This window comes from Amborella trichopoda, chromosome 6 (assembly GCF_054954075.1).
Source record: "Amborella trichopoda isolate Santa Cruz 75 chromosome 6, AtrichopodaSantaCruz75HAP2 v2.0, whole genome shotgun sequence".
Classification (NCBI taxonomy): Eukaryota; Viridiplantae; Streptophyta; class Magnoliopsida; order Amborellales; family Amborellaceae; genus Amborella; species Amborella trichopoda.
In genome coordinates, this window is record NC_142341.1 from 37,893,342 (window position 1) to 37,905,352 (window position 12,011).

Sequence of the window (12,011 nt, forward strand, 5' to 3'; positions counted from 1 at the left end):
GATTTTATCGGATAACTATGACTTCAGTGAGGTATAACTATGACTTCAGTGAGGTATAGAAAGCATTTTTCGGTTCTTAAATAACTGAAAATTTTAAAATTTTCAGTTATTTATTGGGTTTTTCAAAAACCGAAATTGGTATGATTTCGGTTTTTGAAACACCGAAAAATGTGTAGTTTGGTCTTTTTTTTTTAAAAAATGTTATGAAGTCTAAAAAATGGACATATCAGTAATAACAAAAAATATTTGGTAATTTGGTAATAACGGAAACTAAAAAGTATTTGGTATTTTGTTAAATTTTATGTTCTTCAACCACCGAAATTTTAAAATTTTCGGTGTTTCAAAAACCGAAATTGGTATGATTTTGGTTTTTGAAAAACTGAAAATGGGTAGTGACCAATTTCGGTTTTTGAAAAACCAAAAATGTGTAGTTTTGTCTTTTTTTAAAAAAATTGTTATAAAGTTTTAAAAACAGACATATTAGTAATAACAGAAAGTATTTGGTATTTTGGTAATAATGGAAACTAAAAAGTATTTGGTATTTTGGTAATAACGGAACCTAAAAAGTATTTGAAATTTTGATAATAACAAAAACTAAGTACTTGGTATTTGGTAATAACGAAAACTAAAACAAACATTTGGTATTTGGTAATAACGAAAACTAAAACAAACATTTAGTGACCATCATGAGACCCCATATCGCATTCATTCGTGAACAATATACTAGTCCTCAAGTATTTTATACATTTGAAATGTCTTTGAAGTTTTCGATGTGGGACACTTCCCATAGCAGCTTGATAACAAAGTTTGTAACCATTAGCGTACAATTGAGCAAACCATGCGACCAATTAAACCATATGTTTAATTAAACCATTAGTTCTTATAGACTTTAGTTTATTATAAAAAATATTTCTTAAATTAATAAAACAAGTATTTTAATAACTATTTTTATTATAAAAATATTTATTTAATAGGACGAGTCTTTTATAATAAATTACATTTATTATAAAAAATATACAAGCAATTTAAAATATACATATAAGAGCCATCTTGTTTTTTGAATCACGTTTAGTATAATATTATAATTAATAATTATATTAATTACATTGATAACCAAATCTTATATGTTTATTTATTAATATATTTTTATTATAAATTATATAATTTAGTATCTTTTGTTATAGTTGTAAATTAGATTTTAAAATTAGATAATATTACAAGACAAATTTTAAATTTATTCTTATTTGAATACTAAAATTATTATAAAATATAAACCCCTAATTTCAATTTCAATGTATAATATTATTGTTAGTTAGGTTGTGATAATTGTGGACGAGTAAAGATAATTAATAAATGTTTGATCTGATATTAATTTACTTTATATACGATAATATTATTTTTAATCTAATAAAAAAATGAAAGTTTTAAATGTAGTACCCAATTTCTTATTAGATTCCTTAAAAACAATATTTATAATGATTTTTAATAATTTTATTTTATTTTATTAAGGTCAAAACCGATCGATTCGGCCGATTCCCAATCGAAACGTCGATTCACTGATCCGGATGGGTTTTTGGGGTGTCCGATCCGGGTTATCGATCCGTTTTTTAAACCACTGCTATAATAAACATATGAAAATATTGAAAATTGGCGGTCTAGATAATGTGGTGCAAGATACACTATTTCTGGGACTTAAAATCTTTTATTTTTACATATTCATATATCTCGATGTCGAGATGATCAATTAGATGGTTTTTCAACATTAAAACAACTTTTTTCGATGGAATTTTGAAGTGCACCTTTAATTATACATTTTAAGGTTGCAACCTTATATAACTTTTTCCTTGTCTATAATGGGAATATTTATATAACTTTTTCCTTGTCTATAATGGGAATATTTCTATCATAGAATCACAGAGTAATTATTTTAAAAGATAAATTTTTGAGCCATTCACATGCATATCTCACCCTCATTAGGTTTAATTAGGTTAAACCACCACGGCTTAGGGACGGGACTCGGTCCATGCCCAAGCCAATTAACTCAAGTCGAGTCCGACTTGGACCGTGTCCATCCAAGCCAAGTCTGTTCAAGGCGAGAAGTGTTAAAAATAAAAAAATACAAAACAATCCCAAAAATAGGAATATTTCGTTTAAAGTAAAATTAAACAAAACATATCTACACAAGGTTCAAAAAATAGAGAAAAATGGATTTTAAAAAATTCAATTTGTGACAAGGGCATTTTAGAAATAATAAAAAAAATAAAAAGTAAAAATAAATGTTCATGGTCAAAAGACTCCAATATTTGTTAAAGTCATAGAAACATTAAAAAAAAAAACATATCATAAATAAATTTTTATTTTTATTTTTTTATAATTTTTTTGAATCTTTTTTAAGATCTTCCCGTCAAATCACCCTGCTTAGGAATACTCCTACTCCGCAGGGTGGCGAGTCCAGGTTGGCTTACCCGAGTTTTTGCCTATTGTTTAAACCAGTGTTCGCAACATTGAACCGGAATGGTTAACTAGAGATATGCCTAGAAGTGGTTTAACCGGTAAACTGGTCAATTCAACCGTTCTAACATGACAAGCCTCGGACGGTCAAAAAATTGTTGAAAAAAATAAAAATGATCCAAACAAATCTAATTAAATATGAAAACATATAAGGAATGATTAAAAAAAAATTTCATTCAAATGAAGTTGAAAATTAATGAAAAAATAGATTTTAAAGAATCAATTTCTCTAGGGGTATTTTTAAAAAATTTCGAAAAAGATGAAAAAATATAAAAGTGAGTATTAATGACCAAAATAATTTATAATCTTTACCATAATGTAAAAAATATTAAAAAATACATTACAAATCAAATTCTTTATTTTTGAGATTATATATATATATATATATTTTATGCTTTTTTTTTAAATACTGGCCAATCATTAAAACCTCCTGAAATCGGGATCTGCATGTGCCGGTTCCGATCTAACGGGATGGTTACCGGTTAGATTGCCCGATTTTTCTAACATGGGTTTAAACCCAAATATTGAAAACATAAATAACACAATTACTGATTGGAGTAATGAGCATTGCACTTATGAGAAAAGAATGATTTAATAAAGGTCTTGAATTTAAAGTTTTTCTTAATTCATCTTAAATTCAAGTAAATAAGGTGAGTTACGTATCATACGTTAGGTAAGCCGTCAACATAAAACTTTATCGTTTCGAATCGAATAATGAATCAATGACCTTTTGAGATAAAAAAAAAAAAAAACCACGTACTGTTTAAACCTAGTGCGTTTGCCACAATGTCTTTGGAGGGACCACTAGACGTTAGCGCAAAAAATGAGTACCACGTAAATATAGCATCGTACGTATTACGACAGCGGGAGTCGATTGACACAAAACATCACGTGACCGCAAATATAAAGTCGTAGGAAGGTGAAAGTGGGCCGCATTAAGATTACGACAATAACTTTACTGTGCCCTAAGAATGAAACACAGTACGTAAACTTTCAGTTGAGATATCTATTGTAATGTATTATTATTTTGAAAAAAAAAAATGTTTATATAAGACCATAAATATCTAATTGATTATCTCCATATCCAGTGTAGATAGATGAAATAAAGTTTTTAAGTCTATAAAATAGTATATTTTATAGTATATTATCTGGACAGTCTTTTTTCAAGATTTTTATTTGTTTATAGATTTGCTTGATTTGAACCAGTTTTTGAATTTAAACTTTTATAATTTGAGATGAAAATAGATTCTGGTGACATCCTAAGTATTTTCGATACCAAAGTTGTATCTTACAACAAACTTACTTTGATTGTTTAATGTTGCAATCTTATGTGAACTACTCCTTATTATTTTTTTTATTTTTTTTACAAATCATTTTTACATAAAAGGCTACACATCCACACTTTACATAAAATAAGATAAAATAACCAAAATGTTCCCACAAATTTAACAATTATCTTTGTCATTTTTTGTTATACGAAATGTTTTTTAATTTGTTGAGTGCACCATGGGAGAAGAGGTGATACTCCAAATTTATTCTCAAAATAATATGCAAAAAGAAATATTATAAATGCTCTGAGTTGTCCGATCACACTCATATGCTAATTGTGGCATTATGGCAAAAGTTATCCCTGCAGTCCGTTTTGATAAGATGGATCAGAATTGCGACTTGTAAAGGTTTTACTCAAATAATTGCTCTTCATTTGAATGAAAGTGGAAATATACTTTTAAGGGTTAAAAGCTCTTATAACATCATTCAAGGTGTCAATTTTTTTTAATAAATATTAAAGGGTATATCTTTTAATTTTTATTTCATTTAAATACTTTTTTAAAAATATATTTAATAATACCCAAATTACATGAGCTCAGAGCCGGGAACTTTTACACTTCAGTAATTTGACCCACATGGGTACCCCTGTCATTTGGATAAAAACTCTTAGTGGGTCAAATTGCTAAAATCTTCATTCTTATCAAGGGTTCTCAATTTAGAATGATAATGATTTTTATATTTTTAAAATATTTTTTGAAAAAATACTTGAGTGAAAAAAAAATTAATATGTCAACATTAATTGAAATTACTGATTTAGTAAGTGATTACAATCCGTCAAATGATATTTCTCCAAAAAGAAAAATAAAGTAGAATGAAGAGTGAGGAGTACATGTTATTGATTGGGTGAGGTTTGCATAAGGTGCCCATCTTATACTATACGAGTAAGACGCACTACTAGTTTTATTGGAAGTAGTGGTTCAGGTGTCAACACCTTATGAAATCTATGTTCAGCCTTAATTATTGAATTTAAAATTTAAAAGAGGGGGCAGATCGAGCATGTCTATGAATACTAAAAAATCTTGAAAATAAACGGCCCAGATAAAGTGTTACAAGATGCACTATTTTTAGCACTTGAATTTTTTTTTTTCGTGATGCGCATACATCTTGAGGCCGATGATCGATTGGAAAGTTGGAAAACTTAATAATATTATTTTCTACTTGATTTTTAAGATCGGACGTGTATTACAACCTTTTATAAACTTTTTCGTTATTGATTTCAACGCGTGGGCTTGCCGTAGAGGGAGAGAGACGCTGTGAAGAACCAAAGTAACAAAAGCAGAAGTAATTCTATGGTAAATAAATAAATAAATACAACAAAAGATAAATACATGCCATGTAATTTTAATATTTTTAATTTTTTCTAACTAATTAACGGTGACTAAAAGCCAATGGCAATAATAAAAAAAATAAGCTATTTTTTTAACATCATAAAAAATTATTAAAACTGCCATGTTTGATCATAGATTCACAGAAGAAAAAGAAAAAGGAAGCTATTGTGCTTAATACCACAAGTAAATTAGTTAATAATCAATAATTTGAATAAATACATTTATTCAATAGTGGGTTATCGGAGGAGCATACTAGCTTCTAAAAATAATGTCCTTTAATGTGGTCGAAAAGCTTAGGATAAACCTCTTTTGTAATCATTTAGTTTAGAAAAAAAGAAAACATTAAATTACCCCAAAAAAAAAAAACAAGGTTAAGTCGAAAATGCCTCAAAAAATGAAGTAGAAATGCATAAAATTTCTACAATTTCTAAAACAAGTTACATCATCCTATTTTTAACATGGGTTTCAATCCCTTGAAACTCTATTTTAAATAAGAAATTAAAATTTAGTGCCATTTTAAATCCCTTTTTCTTTAAAATTGACATTGTTGTAAATCTAAACTAGATATATCATATTTATTAGGGTGTATTATGCATGTGTCGGTCATCACCTTGCAATAGGGTCCTTTTGTATTCATTGATTTATCCTTTTAGATTTTTATATCTACAATATAGCCTTATTCGTATAAGGCTTTCTTTCATGCATAGATAAATTGTTATTTGAAGCTCCTCAATTTTGTATTTTCAAATAAAAGAATATGACGAGTACGTCACTGTTCTAAAATGTTGACCTTAAGCATTTCGAAAATTATTTTCAAGACAAATATTTATGTTCATTTAAAATGCAATATTTGAAATGATCAATAGTAACCTTCAAATTTTAAATTTTTAATTACATATTTATATTTGAAGATATTTAAAGCCAATATAAACATTGGATTTGAAAATTAGCGATACATAAGATTCCTAATTTTTAAAAAATTACTATGTCTTGCTGTGAAAAAAATACAATTTACACTAAGTAAAGTAGGAAAAGTTAACATAAAAAATACAATTTACACCAATTTAAAGTAGAAAAAGTTAATATAAGTTGGTATCCTTATACTGCAGGAAATAAGGTAAAAAAGTTGTTTCGACATCGAAAAACCTTATAATTGATCATCTCAACCTCGAGATCTATTGATATACAAAGAAAAATAATTTTGAATTTTAAAAATAATGTTCTCTACAACACACTAACTAGACCATCCATTTCCTAAATATTTAAGTGTTTATAGTGTTGGGTTTATGTGGCCTTTAAAGGCCTTATGAGCGATTGTAACAAAACATTTGATATACTGGATCTTGAACTCAGTGGGAGTGTGGTCTCTCGTAGATCATACTATACAAACGATGTTTACATATACCGGACTGTGCTTGACAGTCTAGGCCAGTCAGTTGGAAAAAAAACCCATGTTACCTGGGCATAATAAATAAATCGAGAAGGGTTCCAGTGGATTATCCCTTGATGAGGTCAGAGTATATGCCCAGATGAAGGAGCTGAGGAACTGTGCGCCTCCTGTGTATGGTGGTGGCCTACAGAGACGGGGGTCAAAACCTCATCCTTGTACCATCACACATCATACATATTGATAGACCGTTTGGGAAAGCAAGCAAGCCACCTTTTAGGGTGAAGCGTATGCATGTGCGAGAGATACCCCTATGCGCCATAAGTTGTGGTCGCATAAGGTTTTGGTGACCTTGACTCGTATCTAGGGGAGAATCTGAAATCCACAGACTGAGATTGCGACCCATTAGCTCATCGGCCAGACTTTGGTGACCCACGAATGAGCCCCCGCTTAGACTGTGGGTCATGGGCAACACTGGGTCGACATGATAAAGTAAGCGTGGTCTGTAGTCCACAGTTGAAGGTGGAGTGCCCCATTATTGATTTTATTCCTTGACCATATGGATTATTTTCCCATCAAATTAATTTACTTATGTTTTTTTTATGATAGATATTATTTTAAAATTGTTATTTGAATTTTTTTATAAATCCCTGGATATTTTATTTATAAAATATGGATTTATAAAAATAAAGATATTAATTTTTAATGATTTAAATATTCAAATAATATTTTAAAATTTATTTTTTTATTATTTTTAAATATATTAATTTTATGGGAGGCCCATTGTGTACGTGGGTCCACCATATTCTAGAAGGTGTGGCCCATAAGTCCCTGTCTTGGGTAGTAAATAACCTCTTTATGAGATTTATTTATATTTTATCTTAAATTAGTTTGAGTTGATAAAGTGTTTTATCTTTAAGAGATTTGAGTAAAATCTTCTAGAAAGCTTGATAAAACTTATAGATATATTTTAGATAAAGACAATATTTTAATTACTTAATTTTTATTTTGACGTAATAATGGTCAAAAGAAATGGGAATAATGGTTCAACACATTCCGTAAATGTTGGTGGTCCATCTATGAAATGAATGACTCAGATCTCTCACCCCACAAGTCACCTTTGATCGACGGTTAATTCAATTTTATAAGGCAATCAATGAAAATCTAAATCCAATATTATATCTCTCTTTCCTCTCCCAAACTTTATCTTTTAAAAAAAAAAAAAGATGGAAAAATAGAGCTCATGTAACCCTCTCTCCCTATAATGAAAAAAGGAACTCACGTAACTCTCTCTCTCTCATCCCTCTCAAGTCATCCTCACCCAACTCCTCTCTCTCATACTTTATCTTTATGTGGGTTTATCTCATCCTCTCTCTACCATGTTACTTTATCTCCTCTCTCATATTAGATAAAGAAATGGGGGGCCATGCCCCATTTTCGAGACAAACTTCTTCCCATGGGTTTGGGCCTTGAAAAATTAGAGAGGGTTTTTTTTTTTTTTTTAAAGTAATTTTTGGGGGATTGGTCCTGAAGAGTTATGGGTGAGCATAAGGGTTACATTGGAGAGCTTCCATTGTGCTTGGCCGAAATCAGATTTTGGGGTTGAGATTGAAAGAAGACCGTCGATCCAGCACCATCGGATGATGGTAACTCGGTGTGAGATGTAATAAGCCTGGTTGAGGTAATTTTTGACACTCTCCAATTTTATTTTGCAGATTCATCTTTATATTCTCAAGCATAGTAAATTGTTATTTCATTGTAAGTGATATTTTGCCAAAACAAAAGGGGTACATTAAAAAAAAAAATAAAAAAATCCCCATCAAAGAATCACATTGGTCGCACTTTCATATAGATCTACTCAATTGGCACTATTTTTAAATTTCATAATTGGGATGCAAGTATATTTTTAGGTCGTCTTAGAGGTTTCGGCACCAAAACTGAATCTTTTACATGCCCAAATTGTGCACCTTAATTTGATTGTTTAAGGTTGACACCTTATATAAACCATACCCTTTAAATTTGAATATGAAAATGATTTACAGTTTCTTCAGTTAAAATAAAATAAAATTACTTTGGTACTTGCCCTTTTTGTGGTTTTCCTATTGGAATAAGTTTGAGGATTTTCTAAATAATAGTTTTGATTATTACAAATAAATATTATAATTAAAGTTTTGAAAAATAAGCAATATAACACCATCCAAATTTCTAGATACTTCAGTTACAAAATTCTTATTCAAGATTTATTCATGCCAATTCAATAATAGGTTTTAAAAAATGATCTTATATTTGATAAGAAATAATTTATGCCAATTCAATATATGATATTTAAAAGCAACTCACAATATATAAATTTTGAATAAGGAATCTATATCCCACCTTTTTTTATTTAGAGAAAGTATATGATGAGACCATTTACGTTTGGTACAAGGTGGTCACAATTAATCTTGACTATTGGATGTGAAATTGAGTGGCTACATTTATTTCATTGGCCAATCTCCAAGTTCAAATGAAAATTTCTCAAATTTTGTGACACACCCAAGCTATCAGATTTCACATCGAATAGTTGTAAGTAATTGTGACCTCCCTATACAAAAAGTAAATGGTCTCATTGTATATAATTCCTTTTATTTATTCTTATTGAAAATATAGTTTGAGGTATTAGGAGTCAGAGACATTCCTTTTTTGGGGAAGAATCGTCATGCAATACCAATGTTTTTTTAGTTAATCTTTGGATTTTTCTATATACATTAGAATTCTAATAAATATAAATAAGTACAAAGTTCAAATTATATGAAGCTACTCAATTCTCTTATTCAAGGCAAAAGGAACCTGACTAGTAATCAAGTTCCTTATTTTTTATTGGTTTGTCTAGGGCACCCATGTCTCACATTACTGACATGGCTCATTTAAACAAACCCACATCCTCTAGAGTTAAAAAATTGTTGACCACCAAAGTTGTTTCTCCCTCTACCTCTTAATTCTGATGACCTCTATTAGGTGGACAAAAATTTTGTTGTTCAACAAAGATATTCTGATTTGGATTTGAGTGTCCTTTAGAGATAGGGGCTGATTTCTAATTTCATGGCTTTGAATAAGAGATATAATTTTAGAATAAGAAGGGATCGGTGGCTTAAGTATAATGATAGCAAAGCTTTATAGGTTTGCCAATTGTTGGCAAATCATTACAGATACCCTTGAATCTGTGTATGTATTTTGATAAGGTAGAATTTCTTTTCTGCAGAGTTGCATTTGTTGGGTAAGTTGAAACTCTATAGCTTGAGAACTACTTGCATAGGCATTCTGGAGGCACTTCCAAACCTCTGTGGAAGTCTTAAAATCAACAAGAAGGTTGAGACACTCTTTTGATAGTGTCCTTATGATCCAAGCATTAAGGAGTTGTTTGGACTTTAGCTATAATTTGTAGTTTGGATTTTCGATTTCACTATTACCATTAGGAGAGAATTTTTTTTCACTTATCATAGGGCAATCACCATTTATGAATCCAAAAAGTTCCTAACTCTCAATTAGAGAAAGCATTTGGGTTTCCCACAATAGATTGTTGTTCTATGTTAATTTAATAGATACAAATTGCGACATGGAAGGATATGGATACTTGTTTGATGAAGATGTATTTAATGGAAGAGGATAAGAGAGAGTTGGTTTGGAGATTTTTGTTATATAAGAAAGAGTAGGTTTGGTTGGGATGTGAAATAAGAAAATGAAGTTGGAACACAAAATATGAGAGGACTTTGCTAATAAGACGATGGATTTGGATTAGATAAAGGGTGTGGTTTCTATAAGGTTGCAATCTTAAACAATCCAATTAAAGCGCACCTCCAAAATTTATCATAGCATGTAATTTTAGCATAAAAAGCAAATCTTAGAATTATCCGAAATCTATTTTCATACCTAATTATAAAATTTTAAACTCCAAAACTGGTTAAAATCAAACAGATCTATAAACATATAAAAATCTTGAAAATGGACATTCTAAATAATGTGTTGCGAGTTGCATTATTTTTGGGAATATATATATATATATATATATATATATATATATATATATATATATATATATATATATATATATATATATATATATATATATATATATATATATATACATCTCGATGTCGATTTTTGATGTGCATATTTAATTCTACATTTTAAGGTTGCAACCTTAAAAAAAAATTTCCTTAGAAAAAAGGATATGAACTGATGGAGTCTAGAGAGAGCGAGACATATTGACAAGGAAGATGAAGTTAAAGGTGAAACAAGATAACAAATAATAGAGAGATGGAATTAATGGTGCGAGCATGAGACTTATTGCCAAGGGAGATGTAGTTGAAGGTGAAACAAGACAACAAGTAATGGCGATAAGGAATTAATGGGTTTAACGAGTATGGGACAGAGGGTTTAATTGGGTGATCAATAAGTGAATAAATACCCATGCTCAATGCACCAATTAGCTATGTATGAAGAGAGAGATTTGTACGCAGCAAAAAACATTACTTGGGTTGAGGAACGACTTCAAGATGGAAGGTTGGGAGGATTGGTGATGTTCTGATACCAGATGCCATGAAAGAATTTTAGAGAGAAACAAAAATTTGAAAAGATATTGTGCCTCCACACACTTACGGTAGCTCTTTCATTGTATATATAATGGTGATACAATGATACAATATATGCTTTTCTATTTTGTCACATATAATATAAACTTTCTTATCTCATTACATTATCTCAAAAGGAAATAACAATATTTATACTTTGGCCTTTCCAAAAAATAGGATTGTTGGATTTTGTTTTTATTATAAGCAACATACCGTGGATTAGTTACTTTTTAAATCTTATACTTCATATTTTTTAACAATGATAAATGTGTTCATGCTCAAAATTTTTGACAGAGAAGCCTCTGCCTGGTTTTCGGACCTAAACTTGTTGAAAGAATATGATAGAGAATGGGTCCCGTCAAATTTTGATTAGAGAGAGAGATTGGCCACGAGACTGCCATCACATATCACTAGCGTGCTGGGTCGGGATTTGAACCTACGGGGTCTGAGGGCACTAGTGTTAATGTGGGGTTTAGTGGGGTTCTTTCAATGCGGCGGAGTCTCAGCCTAGTTTCAAAATTCGTTCCCGAAAATGAGGGGGGCCGACCCCTATTTATAAACAGATGGCCCCCTTAATCATCGTCCATAATCTTAGATCAAATCTACGTCATCTAATATCTTAGCTATCGGTGGGCTCACTGACGTTGCCACCCATGTCGTTATGTTTTGCTGCCATTAAAATATTTAAAAATATAGATGCACATGGTGACATTGATCCTGTATAATTGCGTAAGATGCAACACCTCGATTTACGATTGACTTGATTTTGGGTGGTGGCTTGTTAGATGGCCAACGTCACCATTGGCAACATTGGCATTGTTAATGCCACCTCACATTCAGAATTGG